This window comes from Carassius auratus, unplaced genomic scaffold, assembly GCF_003368295.1.
Source record: "Carassius auratus strain Wakin unplaced genomic scaffold, ASM336829v1 scaf_tig00033347, whole genome shotgun sequence".
Taxonomy (NCBI): domain Eukaryota; kingdom Metazoa; phylum Chordata; class Actinopteri; order Cypriniformes; family Cyprinidae; genus Carassius; species Carassius auratus.
In genome coordinates this window covers 242,501-261,603 of record NW_020526074.1, presented here as the reverse complement: position 1 = coordinate 261,603, position 19,103 = coordinate 242,501, and the positions used below count along the sequence as shown (strand labels likewise).

At 34.4% G+C, this 19,103-nt stretch overlaps 1 protein-coding gene across 2 annotated transcripts in view; it reads left to right on the top strand.

Moving 5' to 3' along the window:
• LOC113081201 (heparan sulfate glucosamine 3-O-sulfotransferase 1-like) overlaps positions 1 to 19,103 on the top strand; it is a 45,529-nt gene that overhangs the window by 14,841 nt on the left and 11,585 nt on the right. Inside the window, exon 2 of one of the 2 annotated variants that reach the window (XM_026253276.1) lies at positions 10,915 to 11,024. The exons of the other annotated variant lie outside the window; for it this stretch is intronic. The gene's annotated coding sequence lies outside the window, so the exon portion shown is untranslated. The remainder of the gene's footprint in view (positions 1 to 10,914; positions 11,025 to 19,103) is intronic. 2 annotated transcript variants of the gene reach the window in all.

Genomic DNA, 19,103 nt, shown 5'->3' with positions numbered 1-19,103 from the left:
GTTCTATTCAAGTTTATTTTTATGACCTTATTGGCAGATATTTTTCAGAATATAAGACTTAATATGGAATTTTGCATCTCAAGTAAAAGTATCTTGATGTTTGTACTGGAAAACAAATACATTTTTACAGTGAAATGATAATAGTTAACTGTTTTCGTTTAGTTTTTACTGGTAGATGCTTTAATTAAACTATTTGGGAGTAAAATGTAAAATGGAGAAAATGTTTGTTTAAAGTTAATCTGGTCTTTAATAAAATTCTCAAAACGATAGCACAGAAACATTCTTTCTAAATCATTCCTGAACCAATTTTTTCCTGAAATTTTGTATTTGGATGTTCAGAGAACACTCAAAAGTAACGTTTCCGTAATGTTTGGAAAATTGTACAATGGGATGTTTCCTTAACATTTGTACAACCAAGAAAAGCATCTGGACCTTTTCAATATTCAGAGAGCATTCACAAATAACGTTTTATGAAAACAATTAAAACAACACTCGTGCGAATAAAATGGCTGAGATATTGGAGTTTTTGATTTTGATAATGTTCAGTACTGACAGAAAAAATTATATCAAAGAAGAATATTTAGATCTTGCACTGATAAAAAGACAATTTTTTTTTTTGTGAAATAATTAAAACGGACATTTAAAATTACTTCTTATTGGTATATGCTGTACTTTAACTATTTAAGAGAAAAAAATAATCTTTTCACATTGATGGCCATTTAAAATGGCACTGTATTCTGACTAAATAACATTTTTTACAAGAAATAAATCATATTTTAGTCAACGTTTGCCAGTGATGTGTGCATTTGAATCTTAAACGCTGAAAAATATGTAATATGAGTTATAGTTAATCTTTTAAAAAACACATCTGGAGACCAGATTCCGCTCTGTTGAGCTCCTTCCAGCTGTTTTTAAACATAACATATGAACAACCCCTGAGATTCGCTGTCTGGTAGATATATATATATATGTAGTGCAGTTGTGCACACCCTCACTGAGAATGCAAAGAGGGTTTCCATGCAAAGCAGAATCAGGTTAATGGGCAAGCATTTAGCGGTGTGTTTCGCTTCAACCATTTATGACCTTTCCCTGATAAAAGAAAGGCATATTTAGTGTAATCGAATTGTGCATCCTCTATTAAAATGACTCTGTTGAAGTGTGTTTGTGTTGAAAGCAGCCTGGTGCAGTTAGCAGTGTGGCATTTGGTACAATGGATCCATGTTGTGTTGAAAGTGCCTGCAGTATAATGGTATTTGAAGTGAGATGTGTGCACTGGCCTATTTATCCGGTCAGAGTCTGACTGATGAAGTCTTTGGGTGGAACTGCTGCTTCTCTGAGTCTAATAGTTGGGAAAGTGAGCCGCCGTTGAGGTTGCCGGTTTAATTCCACGGACGGGTGACCAGGGAACCAGAGAGCCGCTGAGATCAAAATCATCTGCTCGATCACTGCTGGCCCTCGGGCAACACAGCCATGGCTGATCTAGGGACGTTTGCATGTGGTCGGTCCATTAACGCTGTGGTTTTCAAGTACTGCTGATGTAATTTGAACCGAGCTCACAGGGAACATTTTCAGAATGTTGTCTCAAAGTTATTGTTACGTTAATAGAATGTTCGTTCAGAGTTCTTTGAATTTTGAGTTATTAGAACTATTTCTAAAGCATTTAAATGGACATTAGTTTAACGTTATACGAACATATTTCTTTCATAACTTAACTTAAAAGTAATGTTCCAATAATGTTGGAAATATTGTAAAAGAATAAAAAAATAGATGTTTCCCCTCCTGAGAATGTCCCATGTATATTAAAATTCGCTGATGGTATTATTCGTTTATAGTTGACTATTTTTTATTCAGTTGACTCATATAAAAATATTTTAATAAAAGGAGGCACAATTTAGCTTTAGATTCTTCTTCTTCTTCTTATTATTATTATTATTTTTAATCGATGATAAACTTTATAAACCTTTTAAAGGTTTGCATATAAAAGTTATTTGGTTTTAATCGTTGTTTGATGTTTGGAAGTTGATCGATTAATGCTGTGGTTTTGTTCAGAGTTATTTGGTCTTATTTAATTTTCTCAAAATGTGAGCATAAAAATGTGATGTATACATCGTTTTTCTTTTAAGAAACATTTTAGTTGGACGTTTGTCTAACATTCCTTTTATGTTGCTACATATTTTAGAATGTTCAGAGAACATTTAAAAAGTAACATTTTCGTAATGTTTGCAAAATAATCAAATGGAATGTTTCCTTAAAGATCACAAAACTTTTGTGGAAACATTGCTTTGAAATTTTTGACGTTATGATTCGAATGTTTTTTCAAAGGTTACAAACCATTTCTTACAACGTTCTACCAATTTAATTCAAACGTTTGAATATTTTATTAAAATTTTGTTCAATTTATTTTTACTCAAAATTTTAATGTTTTCTCGCAACATTATGGGAACGTTGATCTCAGTGTAATGATAATCAAATATGAATAAATGTATAACAACATTCCATAAACTTTACTTTAATAACATTTTGTCCTAACATTAATATAATTTTTGAAAATCGATCGTGTGAGAATGTTCTCGATTAACTGCGGTTCACCCAAAAAATCGAAATACTTTCATAATCATCTCACTCCCAAACCTCTACGAGTTTCTGTTTTCTATTAAATGTAACCAAACAGTGATTGGTCCCCATTGACCTCCACAGTTAAAAAACAAACAAAAGACTAGCTGGAAGTCAACGGGGACCAAACATTCTTCAAAGTAACTTATTTTCTGTTCAACAACCTCATACAAGTTTTGAACAACATGAAGGTGAGCAAATGATGACAGAATGTAAAATTTTGGGTTAACTATCCCTTTAACATTTGCATAACCAAGAAAAAATATTCTTAAAACATGAATAACGTGGATATTTGGAACATTCCGAGAACATTCCAAAACAACGTTGTCAAAAACAGTTCTTAAACGTTTATCGGCATTTGTGGAATTAGATGATCGCCTGCACTCTCTGTGAACAGATGAATTTTCGATGTCTTTGTTTTTCCATCATGATTCTTCAGAGAAATGAAATATCCAGGTTCTGTAGCGGCTCAGTGACTCGCATCGCTCCACTCCTGAATCCTAATCGCTTAACTCTGTCATTTTTATGCTCCTGGTGTTCCCGTAGCAAAGCAAATAAAAGAAGTCCAGTCTGTTCTCAGATTCACTCGAGATTACTGTGTTCTCTGCGTCTCACTCTCTATTTCTCCAGCTCTATCTGAAGACATCGCTGTCTTCACAATTACAGTCCCTCTTTGAGGATTAAAGGTTAGCGTTTCCCCTTTTGTTCTGCAGAGCTCGTACTGTATATCACACGTAAATGTCAGAATCATGCATGGCTCTTTCTGGGAAAGAAATGGTGTTTGTGACTTACTACTGATATTATTAACAAATTATAACCTTTATTAACCAGATAAGAACCAGCTCTATTTTACAATGATATACCAACATACTGATCCTAGACACATTGTTTGTTACAAGACATATTTCCCTCCTTAAAAATAAATGTTTCATCTTATAATCTTCATGAGGAAGTGACATCATAATGTTTTCAATCACATGGTTCAAACATAAGCCTTTATCATTATTTCGTCATGTTTACACTCTTAAGAATAAAATATTGCTTTTAGCCCGAAGCACCACAATGCTGGCTGTAAATAATGTAAATTCTGTAAATAATAAATTGCTGCACAACATTCCACTCGAAGCTTATATGCGGTGCTCACAAAGCAAAATAAAAAATAAAAATAAATATTATTTTATAAAACAAACAAGACGTTCATGATCCCTGAAAACGACCCATGTGTAATAATTTAGTGATGATATGTGTCTTTTATAGTTGACTATTAAAGTTGATTAATATGAAAAAGTTTATAATGAAATCGTAAAGATAATCATTGATTTACATTACAACAAAATCAATAAAAATATACTATATATATATATATATATATATATATATTTGCACAGATACACAGTATATATTTCTGATTGTATATAACTTAATAAAATATAAATTGATACTTTTAAAATAGTAAACATGATACATTTATTTAAATAAATACATTTTATAAATTTATATATAACACAAAACTCATTCGGATTTTTTAATCAATGATAAACCCTTTAAAAAAAATTATCTATCTATCTATCTATCTATCTATCTATCTATCTATCTATCTATCTATCTATCTATCTATCTATCTATCTATCTATCTATCTATCTATCTATCTATCTATCTATCTATCTATCTATCTATCTATCTCTCTCTCTCTCTCTCTCTCTATATATATATATATATATTCAGAAATATTGAAGTGTGTCTGTTTTATGAAACTATATAAATTATTATGTATTTTATTATTAATATTTAAAATAAAATATGAATATTTAAATATAATTTTAATTATCAACCAACAAAGTAAATAAAATAATAAAAAAAATCTATAAATCAATTTTTTTAAAACCTTAAAATCTAATGTACATTTTCTTTGATTAAATTTTATTTTCATATTTTGCTATATTTAGCCCGTTTCTCGTCCATGGTGACTTGCATAGTGTTGAATTACAAACAAACACAAATCTTTCACAGTTGAAGTGTTTTAAGTGTTTTAATGCTGCTGGTTCATGCATGTTGTGTAGTGAGTTACTGATACTGAGGTAAGAGTCGCACACCGCTCTTAAAGGGCATCTCTGAGAATAGAAAAACAAATGAGTCCATCTGAAGACGTTTTTGAGGAAGCAGCTATGAATAAAGCTAAATGTCATCGTCTTTAAGGGACACCAAACGGGACGCAACAGTACATCATCATCCCAAACCCAAGGGCCTCAGTAGAGCAACACAATGAGTCAGTCCACGTCTGAAGAGCTCAGAGATAACAAGAGCTTGTTTGTCTGTGATACAGCTATTGGCAGTTTGATAGAAAGTGTCATTGTGGTGTATTCGCAGCAGATGTCTGGCTTCAAACCTGTCCTCTCTGCTACAATCAGAAAAGAGCCAGAAACACCGCCGCTAATTTGTGACGGCCGAGTCGCCCTGATTATGCTATTTGGGTTTTGTGCATCCCACCATCACTAAAAACAGGGTAATAAATGAGCCCTTCTCCACCCTGTTCATCTCCAATCTGTGTTTCTTTCTGCTACCTGCTTGCTTTTAAACTTTCATTGCAATTTAGAGTATGTTTAAGTGATTCTGTTATATACATCTGCATGTTGATTAACTTTTATGTATTTATTTTATTATTTAATTTTACATTCTATTATTCATTCCCTGCATTTTATGTATAGATAGTTACCAAAGTGCATTATTAACATTAAGCTTTCATTTTAATCTTTGAGTAGTTTTTACTAATTATTGTATTTTATATATATATATATATATATATATATATATATATATATATATATATATATATATATATTATAATATTTTTTTTAAGCTGCTTTGAGTTTTTCGGGGGTTAATGAGCGAGCTTTGTTTTGCTTTTAGAGTAAAATGTGATAATGATCTGAATCTCACGAGGTGGATCTTAAATCATCCTAAAATCATGAAATTATGTTTTGCACAGAGATAATGAAGCATTGTTTTGCATTATGACCATTTTCATCACGTTTAACCCTCTTTTGCTATTTTCTCATGAGAAAACATGATAAATTAAGAAAACATGTAGTGCTGTTCACAACCTTTTTTGCTTAATGTGGTGTATTTCACAGTGAATGATCTTAATGAGAATATATATATTCGATTCATCCCACCTAACATTAGTGTTTATAAATATAATTTTTATTGCAATTATTTTATATTCAGTCTTCAAATTAATGTACACTCATTCATTCATTCATTCTTTTCCTACATTTTAATATTGTTAGTTACCAAAGTGCATTTCTAATAGTAAGCTTTCATTTTAATCTTTGAGTAAGTTTTACTAATTTATTTATTTATTTATTTATTTATCTATCTATCTATTTATTTATTTATTTATTTATTTATTTATTTATTTATTTATGTCTAGGGTTAATGTTAGGTTTGATTTATTTATTTATTTATTTATTTATTTATTTATCTCCCCAACATTATTTATTACTTGAACTTTTTCCAGTTAGTTTCTAAATTTAAATATATATATATATATATATATATATATATATATATATATATATATATATATATATATATATATATATATATTTTTTATGTCTAGGGTTAATGTTAGGTTTGATTTATTTTATGTTTTTATTTTTTATTTTATTTTTTTATTTTTTTATTTTTTTATTTAATTTTTTTATTTTTATATTTATTTTGTTTATGTCTAGGGTTAATGTTAGGTTTGATTTATTTTATTTATTTATTTATTTTATTTTATTGTTATTTTATGTTTTTATTTTTTTATTTTTTTATTTTTTTTTTGTTTATGTCTAGGGTTAATGTTAGGTTTGATTCATTTTTTTATTTTTTTTTATTTTATTTTTATTTTATTTATTTTATTTTTTTTATGTCTAGGGTTAATGTTAGGTTTTTATTTATTCATTTATTTATCTCCCATTATTTATTACTTGAACTTTTTTCAGTTAGTTTCTAAATTTAAATATATATCCTAAATATATATTTCTACTTTATTACAATTATAGAGAACAATTTTAACCAGTTGTATGTCTAGTTCAAACAGCTCAGAAAATCTCTTCTGCATCGCCGTGTGACTTGCCTCTGTGTGCCGTGAACACAAACGTGTCTGTTTTAGTGTCGGTTCGTGCCTCTTTTGTTTGAGGTCCGGCGGTCAAGAAGGAAACTATCCTGAGATCACTGTGTGCATCGATCGTCTGAGTCTGACAGGAACTGATCAATACGTTCCTGCAGATCGATCTCCGTGTTTAAGTTCCTGCTCCCCGGCCTCCATCCTGACCGAAACCTCATCAGACGGGATCAAATCAAGCCCATCAGAAAGCACTCATTTATATTTAACACAAGCGTGGTGTTTAGCGGTAGGTATTAAGCGTTAATGTCTCCCAGAATGGCTTTGTTTTGGCTCCTCTATCACGGACGGGATGTGTCGACTCCACAAACTCCCCTAATTATCCATTCTGCTGTCGTTGGTGTGCGTCGTAAAAGTCGATGCTCGGGGAGGACAAGGAGTGATAAAAGCGTTATTGGGAAGGCATCCTCTCTGGCTCTTATCTCCCATAAACACTTCTCTGTGTTTTACAGGGCATGCACTGCTCCGAGCCGAAGGGGTACGGCCTTTATGATTTATTCATAAGATCAGTGGAACAAGTGCGCGAGATGAAAGTCACGGGAAGAGAAGTTTGTTGTCTGATAAGGCTCTTTTCTTAAAGTTGAAAAGCCGTCGGCGCTTTCCCCACGCTCCGTTTCGCTCTTGGTTGGATGTTGGTGGAGCTGCTTTTGAGTTCTTGCTTTGAGTTTTTCGGGGGTTAATGAGCGAGCTTTGTTTTGCTTTTATAGTAAAATGTGATAATGATCTGAATCTCACGAGGTGGATCTTAAATCGTCTTAAAACAATGAAATTATGTTTTGCACAGAGATAATGAAGCATTGTTTTGCATTATACCGTTTTCATCACGTTTAACCCTCTTTTGCTCATATCTCACGGATATAATAAGAAAAACATGATAGATTAAGTAAACGTAGTCCTATTTTGCTTAATGTGGTGTACTTCAGAGTGAATGATCTTAATGAGAATATAGATAGGATTATATTATATTATATTATCAAACACTAAATCCCAAATTAAATATACAGTAGATGAATCCCGTAAAGCCACAGAAGTTATAGATTTTAGTATTTTTTCTTCTTCTTTGATGAATATCAGGTTATTTTGGGTGCTGTCACTTTAAGAGCTGCCGCTGCTGAACGTGTTGTATATCTGCGGTTTTCTCTCAAATCTCTTTGCCTTTTCTGACTCTTTTTTGGGTCTTAAAGTCTTTGTTTATGAGCTGATGAGTGAGACTGCTCCAGGACAGTTTTTAAATCTAACTCAAATATAATATATTACATGCATGCACAGATTTAAGGCAGCTTTAGTCGCATTTTTTGGTAACTTCACGACTGAACACAACATTGCATGCATGCAGTTTCATTCACGCTTCGATATGAAATGATACAGGCTCAGCCGAAGTTGTACATTTTGTAGAAGTCTACATTTTCTATTTATTAATTTATTTTGTTTCATATAGCATGAAATATACTTTGTGTATATACCTTTTTCATAATATAACACAACATTTAGATTTCTTCATATTTTAATAAATACAAATATTATAATATAATAATTATATTATTAATTCTTATTTCTTATGAATATACTATTAATATTTGATTCTAAATACATTTTATATTATGAAAACATTGTATTTTATATTAATATCTACTATCTACTATATTGTATTAAATATGAATCTTATAGTATAAAATATATGTATACATTTGTAAATGTTAATATTTAATTAACTGTGTGTGTGTGTGTGTGTGTGTGTGTGTGTGTACAAATATACACAGTGTGTATATATTTATGTATTTTGTACAATATTTTACATATTTTTTTTATTTGTATTATAATTTAAAACTATTAATGTTTAATTATTAAAATACTTTAATAATTACTTTGATATTCTATATAAAACATGACGTATTTCAATGCAAAAAAATATATATATTATACAGATATACAAATATTTTAATCACACACACACACACACACATACTCTCACACTCTCTCTCACACTCTCTCACACACACACACACACACACACACACACATACTCTCACACTCTCTCTCACACTCTCTCACACACACACACACACACACACACACACACATACTCTCACACTCTCTCTCACACTCTCTCACACACACACACACACACACACACACACACATACTCTCACACTCTCTCTCACACTCTCTCACACACACACACACACACACACACACACACACACACATACTCTCACACTCTCTCTCACACTCTCTCACACACACACACACACACACACACACACACACATACTCACACACACACACACACACACACACCCACACACACACACGCTCTCTCACACACACACACACACATACTCTCACACACACACACACACACTCACACACACACACACACATGCGCACACACTGTCACTCTCACACACACACACATACTCTCACACTCTCTCTCACACACACACACACACACTCACACACACACACACACACACATACTCTCACACTCTCTCTCACACCCACACACACACTCACACACACACACACATACTCTCACACTCTCTCTCACACACACACACACACACTCACACACACACACACACATACTCTCACACTCTCTCTCACTCACACACACACACACACACATGCGCACACACTGTCACTCTCACACACACACACACATACTCTCACACTCTCTCTCACACCCACACACACACTCACACACACACACACACACACACACACACACACACACACACACACATACTCTCACACACACACACACACACTCTCTCACACACACACACACATACTCTCACACTCTCTCTCACACACACACACACACACACACTCACACACACACACATGCGCACACACTGTCACTCTCACACACACATGCGCACACACTCTCACACACACACACACACACACACACTCTCACACACACACACACACACACACACACACACACACACACACACACTCACACACAAACACTCTCACAATCTCACTCACACACACACACACATAAAATATTTTTGCAATATTTGTATATTGTTTGAAACTTTGCATTGAAGTATGTTATGTTTTCCTGAGTTTCACCAGTGGCTCACAATCTCAGTCGTTCGTTTAGTGATGAATAAACACGTTTTTTTCCCCAGATTTGATTCTGATTAGAAACTTCGTTGTGTATTTGAATCTGCTTTGAGTTCTGCCATCATAGATTTGAATGTGAAGTGCTGGACGCGTGAGAGAGCTCATCTCTGTGAGGATCAGCGGCCGGACGCTCTCAAATCTGTTTTAGCCGATGCTTTCACAGCATTTATGCAAATGTGCAGCAGTCGAACAGACAGAGCTCTACACATCTCCTTATACCCTGAGTCTGCTTTCTTTAGCACTTGTGCTTTTCCTTTTTCTCCATCTGCTCTCATTGTGCTCTGCATTAGCTCTGACTGTTGCTTGTACTAAAGGAAGGGTTTTGTGAAGCACTACACATCAGTGTGAAAGCAGTCCCACAGAGTTTGTGCTGCAGACGAGCTGGAGGAGATGTACTGTGCTGTGTCAGTGATTAGGACAATAAAACAGCTGTAACAAAACCCACAGACTGACACTGAAAGAGCGACTCGAGCCACACAGAGACCAGACTATAACACAGACACAGGATGATTTTTAGGCAGGATAGTAAGAAATCACAGCCACACAGAACAACACATCCCTAGTGGAAAATAAATGTACTAAAATATATACTGAAGTGCAGCGTAAAGATATACTGAAGTGTGTCTGATTGTGCTGAAGTGGAGCTATTGCAAGTAGGCTACACTTCAGATACACGCTAAATATCTTGCATTTAAAGATGCATGACAATACTCATCAGTAGTGACATTAAAACACATTTGAGGCTTAATGTTAAGAAGTGTGCAATGTGCACAAGAGGTACTCCGAATAAATCGTAATTATAATTTTTAAATCAGCAAGTCTTGAGCGAAATATGTGTGAATAGATTTGAACTAAAATTGAAATACGAAATAAATGCATTTGAAATGAATTAGTTTTTTTTAGGTTTACAACACAGTTTCTCTCAGTTTTTTCAGGAAATAAATCTGATAATGTTTTCTCTGAAAGCATCTCTCTCTCTCTCTCTTCATAACCTCAGCATCACCTCCAGCGGGAAGCAGCAGCGCAGCATCTGATCGTCATTATAGATAAGCTGCTGGCTGAGATCTGCTTCTCTCACGCCGCAAAATTACAGTGAGTCACGTGAAGGTTAGTTACTGCTCTGATGCCTCGCTCTCTCGGGACGGAATGTGTTCCTCTAAACAGCACTCGCTATAATACACACACACACACACACACACACACACACACACACACACATGCATGCACGCACGCACTCACAGAGATGCACACACACTCACACACATGCACACACACTCGCACTCACACACAGACACACACAAATGCACACACACATACACACACGCACGCACATGCACACACATTCACACTCACACACACTCGCACTCACAGAGATACACATACACACACGCACACATACATATTCACGCACGCACCAACACATGCACGCACACACACAGATACACTCTCAAGCACACGTACACACACACACACACACACATGCACACACACTCGCACTCACACACATGCACACACACTCACACACACACACACACACTCGCACTCACACACTCACACTCACACACACACTCACACACATGCACACACACTCGCACTCACACACAGACACACACAAATGCACACACACATACACACACGCACGCACATGCACACACATTCACACTCACACACACTCGCACTCACAGAGATACACATACACACACGCACACATACATATTCACGCACGCACCAACACATGCACGCACACACACAGATACACTCTCAAGCACACGTACACACACACACACACACACACATGCACACACACTCGCACTCACACACATGCACACACACTCACACACATGCACACACACTCGCACTCACACACTCACACTCACACACACACTCACACACATGCACACACACTCACACACATGCACACACATGCACACCACACTCACACACATGCACACACACTCACACTCACACACATGCACACACACTCACACTCACACACATGCACACACACTCACACACATGCACACACACTCGCACTCACACACATGCACACACACTCACACACATGCACACACACTCGCACTCACACACATGCACACACACTCACACACATGCACACACACTCGCACTCACACACATTCCCACACCCAAGAACTAACAAACGCACACATACACACCCATATTCACACACAAACACACGCATGAACACACATTCATACTCATGCACATGTGCATACACACACACACACACTCAAGCACACACACACACAAACACACACATTTTACACATCTGTATTTTATTAATTATTTTGAGTAGCCATTTAGCAGACTTGTGTATCCGAGATGAGATTTAGCACAGGTTCTGTTGCTCTGAAGTAACCTGATCATGTTTACTAACGATAGTTCATTAACCCTTGAACCTACAACTTATTGATTACCAGGCTAGAAAGGGTTAATTAACCCAAAATTTGATTTTGATTAGAATTTGATTATTTAATTTGATTATTTAATTCATAAAATATAATCATATTATTATTGTTGTTATATTCTATGTATTTTATATTGTATTTTTATAATATAAATTATAATTTTATATTTTTAAATGATGTACCATAAAATGACATAATTATTTTATATCACAATATATGATATTTCTATATTACATTTTTATGTGTAGAATCGTTTTTAATATAATACATATACAATATAGTCATGCTTATGATGTTTATTATGTATTATAATGTTATTTTGTAAAAAAAGAAAAAAAAGAAAAAGATTATTATTATCATTATTGTCATTGTTTTTCTAAATAATAATTGTATATTTTCTTTAAAAAATACAATATAATGATGAAAATATTTTTTGGGCATGAATATGAATATATATATATATATAATTTATTTATTTATTTATTTTTTGGGCATGAATTCTTCCAGTCTGTAGACTCAGTCACCACTGGCAGGTGAAACAAACTCAATTCGCTGCCCTACACTCCCTCGCAGCTCAGATACTGAACACGTCGCGTCTCTTTTCCTCCGAGGCAAGCTTTGTTTCCAGCACTGATGAATTCAGAGCGTCAGTGATGGATCCGTCCCTTCGGCTGGCAGTCGCGTCCCTCACAGACGGCTCCGGCTCTGCTAGCTTTATCTGTAGCCTTTACTGAGTACATATTTACGAGCGCGGCTCCAGCTACAATAGAGGTGGGTTTGCAGGACGCCTGAGCAAACACAGGCGCCGGAAACTGTGTTAGTGACACATCAATGCCTGTATCTGTGTGATCCCAGCTGCAAAGATCTGCACAATATCAAACAATCACATCTCGCGGGACACAACGCTCCAAACGCATTCATCCTTCTCTAACACTGAGGGTTCACTTAAGCGTAATTGCGTCCTCTGAGCAAATATTTCACACATTTATGACTTCATTTGCCAGTATCCCTTGAAATTTGGCACTTTTGATTTGCCATTGAAAGCTGAACTGTGGCTCAGTGGTAAAGCATCGTGTTAGCAGCGCAAAAGGTTGTGGGTTCAATTCCCAGAGGACACAGAAAAAAAATAATAATTATAGTGTGAATGCATGTAAAGTCGCTTTGGATAAAAGCGTCTGCTAAATGAAAGCGAATGTAAACACTGAAAACCCATCTGTTTTCTGTCATTAAATCAAAAAAGGTCAAAAGTTTACACCCCCCTTTCAGAATCTGCTAAATGTTAATTATTTTATTAAAATGAGAGGGGTCATACAAAATGCATGTTATTGTTTATTTAGTACTGACCTGAATAAGATATTTCACTTAAAATATGTTTAAAAACCAATAGGTGAATTTATAAAAATGACCCTGTTCAAAAGTTTACATCCCCTTGATTCTTAATAGCTTCTTAATAGTTAGCTGCCGTTTCCTTTTTTTATTTTTTTAAGTGATGGTTGTTCATGAATCCATTGTTTCTTCTGAACAGTTAAAATTCCTGCTGTTCTTCAGAAAAATCCTCCAGCTTCCACAAATTCTTTGGTTTTCCAGCATTTTTGTGTATTTTAACCCTTTCCAGCAATGACTGTATGATTTTGAGATCGATCTTTTCAGACTGGAGACAACTGAGGGACTCATATGCAACTAATACAGAAGGTTCAACACTCACTGATGCTCCAGAAGAAAAAAAACAAGAAAAAAAAAAACATGCTTTTAAGAGCCGGGGGTGTGAAAACTTTTGAACCTAATGGAGATGTATAAAAAAAAATATATTTTGCCTTAATATCAAGAAGACGACAAAAGTTAAATTCACCCTGATCTTCAAATTGAAAATGTCCCCCCCCCCCCCAATAGTTGCACATGCGTCCCTCAGTTGTCCTCACTGTGTGTACTGTCACCCTCATTGGGACTCATTAAAAATTTACACCTCACAGCTATTTATCTGAAGCAGCGCTAGTTTTTATTCAGTCAAGTCATTCATTCATTATGCATGTGTCTATGTGTGTGTGTGTGTGTGTGTGTGTGTGGCAGAATGAGAGAGAAATGGACTGAATGAGTGAGAAAACGATAAGAAATGACTGTTTAAAAAGAGACGAACGAGATGCTAAATGTGCAATTATGGAAACCTGAGCAGTGCTAATCATTTCCTTCTGAACTAGAGGCGATTCAAAGACGAACCGTGTTCCCTGAAGATAATGTGAGCAGCGTGAGCCTGAAGAATAACTCTCCAAGTGAAAAAGTGTGAATCTCAGGAAAAAAACAACATTATTTAAACCAATTTGTAGTCTGGTAGTCATCCTGTTGCAAAGACTCCCAGCTTATAATCTGAAAAGGCAGCTGTGTGTTTTCATTCACATTTGTTGTAGATATCATTTTTACTTAGAAATTGCTAGTAAATTTGACAAATAAATGCAGAGAAATGACAAGTGACACTGAATTAAGAAATGTTGAGGTAGAAAGAATGAAATAGTATATTCTTATAAAACCTACTGCAATAATCTGTTTTACACAAACACACACACAAACAAAAAATGGTGAGGAAAGACAAAAAAAGTATTTAATAAATATCTGTAAAATATATTACTTTTTTTATTAAACTAACTGATTTGAATGTATTGTTTTAAATATTTTTTAAACATTATTTAGTTAATTTTTTTTGTTTTATTTATTTATTTTGAATTGTGATGACAACTTTTTTTTTGTCTTTAGCACAAACATCATATAAATTACATGCAGAAGTTTAGATGGTTTGTTCACTTGCTGTAGTAGTAATAATCATAATAATAATAATAAAATGCAAATTGCTAAATGCAAAAATACAGTTTAATGGTCAGATTTTCTTTTATTCATTCATTTATTGTTAATGTTGCAAGTATATTTTTGACAGTGTTTTCAAAGTAATAATAAAAGTAATAATAATATGATAAATTATAAATAATGCAATCCAGTTTCATGATTGGTAATATGTATTTATGATGTAATTTAATTGAGTTAATCATTTTAATGAATTAAGTAATCAGTATGTCTTTTTTCCAATTCAACTCTCATCAGTAGAGTACAATTATATTTAGTGTAGTATACTAATATATATTGTATAATATATAATAATATCATTGTAATATAAAGTATAATAATGTTTTCCTGTCGTACTAATACTTAGTGACATATATTTAAAATAACAATATTTATTCAGTTAATTACTTATCCTTTTTTTTTTTTTTTTTTTGCACATATCCTGGAGGATAAATGATGCGCTCAAGAGGTTTTGTTCAGATCATTAGCATTAGCTATGAACAATAATAATAGTGATGTTTGCATATCGAGGGAGATAATGTAATTTCCTATTGCACTCGAGCTAATTAAACGACACAGAGCATGCTGGATGTCTGGAAGAGAGATGGTTTAATCGGAAAGCAGAGAGCGCCGAGGCGTTTTCTGATGTTTGCAGATGCTGGCGTTTGTTCTTCCTCATGCAGATAGTCGTTTAGCCTCTCGTCTGTTCTCCAGCGCAGCAGAGATGCTGTTAAACCAGCAGAAGTCTTTCAAAGCAGACTCTCCTCCTCAGAACTGACCAGGAAAGCACTAGGAGATGTTTCCAGCACGGACGGTTTAACTGATTTGACGTGTGCTCGCGCTGGAGACGAGCCGAGGTGTTTTGTTTGAGGGTTTTCACTCGTCTTCCTTTGGGGAAACGGTCCGTCGCTCAAGATTAGCCTCGTGTGCATCGTGTCGGAAGTGATGGAGTCCCAAAGCTCGCTTCACAGACTGCACTAGATACGCCGTTCCTGCATCATCTAGATCCAGAGAGTTCGTGTTTAATGAAATGGTAGTTTAGTGCATGCCTTGCAATTCGGCCAATACGAGGAATCTGATCTAGTTTTGTAGTTGCTCGTGCATGCTTGACTGAGAGACTCTGGCATCACCGGGGTTTATCGCAGGAGGTTTCGGAGGATGTTGTGCCCCGTCCTGAGTGTTTGGATCCTGCCGGGTTGATGAGTGGCGTATTGTTGCGCTGCTGGAGTCACAAACGTCTGCTTAATTAACAGAGCAGCCCTCGTGATCAGCTTCAGTGATAAACACAGCAGCTGACGTCTTCATTAACTCTGATGAGGAGCAGAGTACGGCCTGAACCCATCAGGAACATCACAAGAAGAGTTCGAAATTAAAAAAGAAAATAAATAAATAAATGAAAAAAAAATCCCCTTTTTTTAATTAATAACAGCAATGATAATACTAATAAAATGGAAAATTGCAAAATGCAAAATACAGTCTCAGGGTCATTATAAAATATTTGTGACTTAATTTTTTTTTGTATTTATATTTAAAAAAAATAAATAATATTTTATTTATTTTTTTCAGAATGGAATAATTAATCTTCAATTGGTAGTTGTGGCAAGAAAATATTAATTTTGTAACCTGCTTTTAAAATAAGAATGATAATATGCTAAATGCTAAATAATATTTCATGGTCAGTAATAAACATAGTATTTAGTATATATATATATATATATAATTTTAAAGAAGCATTAAACCATCATAATAACATATTTTACTCTTTTTATCATCAATCGACAGCTTCATGCTTTCAATAGATAATTTAATTTTAATGCACAAATATCAAAACCCTTACTTTGACGTTTTTCTGAATGACATACATCGAGAAAAAAATTTTGGTCATTGGAAATGTATTCATTTTTATTTTTATAACATGAATAAGTTACTCTCAGTAAGCCCAGGAAGAATAATAAAGTTAACAGAGGTCAATTCTGAAGCTTTACAGCCACAAACCAGTTGAGCTAGCCTGATGAATCTCATCTCCCGTCCTATGTTTTGTATTTTCTCTGTCTTCCAGCTTGTAATGCAGGCAGTGGGATTGAATCCCATGAATTATTCCCAAAATAACTGAATAATATCCGCCATGGCTAACTTTCACACGTTTCCTGGCTCATACCTGCCTGATTCTTCATCAGCGCTCGCAGTCTTATTGCTCGCACATCTCTTGTGCATTTCTCCTTGTTTAAGCGTGTTATTGCCCACGTGAGCCTCATAACTGCTTTTATGAAATGACACAGTCTTTGTATTGTTCTGACACGTCCCTCGCTCTTTCTCCGAATGCAACAGTAATTGATTTGCCTCCATATGTGCAGCATATAGATGCACATATATCGTCTCGGCAGGTGCATAAATCTTTTTGGGTGCATTTAAATGTAATATTTTGGCTTGAACTTCTCGTCACCTGGAGAACACAATGGCAATTACAGAGCGTCTGGAGATGAAGCTTGCTAACAGGTCTCACCTTCTCCACACACACACACACACACACACACACACTTTAATACGTTTGGTCCCTCCCGAGTGTGGCAATGCAGAATAGACAGTTTGCAATTCAAATGAAAAATGCTATTTTCACCACAGCTGTATTTTATATTTGCCCTCAAACCATTTCAGCAGAGGAAAACCAATTACTTGAGCTGCTGAAAAATAATGCAAAGCCTAATAAAAAATGTAAATTCATTTGGCAGGTTTGCTGCCCAAGTGGAGCTTTTTCCTGTAAAATCAAATCTAGCATTTCCAGACATCAAACATGAAAACTGTTGCAAAACGTAGGAAAAAAACCCTGTTTAGAGCCAAACTGTAATGCTGCATTTACAATCTATTGGAATTAACATAATTATGCATTTGCAGTCATGCATTTAGCAAATAATTGCATTCAAAGTGACTTTCAAGCTACACCTTATCATTAAATTCATGCATGTATGATATGGTGAATCTATATTGATACTAAAATCCTAGTTCTCATGCATGCAGTGTCTTTTTATGCTTATTTAGATTGTGTTGTTAGATAAACTGCATCCTGATGTCAAACGTCTCGTGCAATCCGGTTTAAGATCAGAAGTAGTCCAGCAATCCAGAATGCACTGCAATCAGGAACATATTCTATGAAAGAGAATATAAATATGATTATATTTCATTCAATACTGAGAAAAGTGATCTCTAGTTGTTAAATCTGATTATAAATTGACTAATTTATTCAATGTTTGTGTGTAATGCACTTTAAGAAGGAATATTACCAACTATTTAAATAAGTGCATGTTTGTAAGTTAATGTATTGATTTGAATAAACTTTTAAAGTTGCACATATTATATTTATTGAGTTGAGTTGATTATTAAATATTGTGTGTCATTTAAATGCTTTTTAATTGCGTTTTCTTAATGAGAAACTTGAATTAAAATTGTTTTTGTGACTAAAAATTGGGCAGTGGATTTCTAATTCCCAGCATGCTTTGCATATAATTGGATAAAGAGAATAAATGTTGAAATGATTTGTTATTTTAGATGTGTTGTTTTTACACTAATGTCAGTGATAATGACTGAATGAATAATTTTTAATGATGCACTACTTTTTTGTTGTTCTTGAGGCAAACGTATGTTTTTAGAGGATTTGTAGATTTTTGTTATCTTAGCAATATCCTAGCATCAATCTCTTCTTCATGAGTTTGGCTAATTTCAAAGGCAGCATCAATCCTGGATTTCTTGTCCATGCATTGGGATAAAACAAACCTGCAATAATTAAATATATTAAATAAGACAAATATTAATATTACAGTATAACTCATTCCTGCCACACACATATAATTTTTTGTGAATCAATTATGTCGTAATAACGAGTTGTTATGTAATAAAAATTTCCTTCATTTCACTTTTGTTGTGAAAAGGGCTTTTA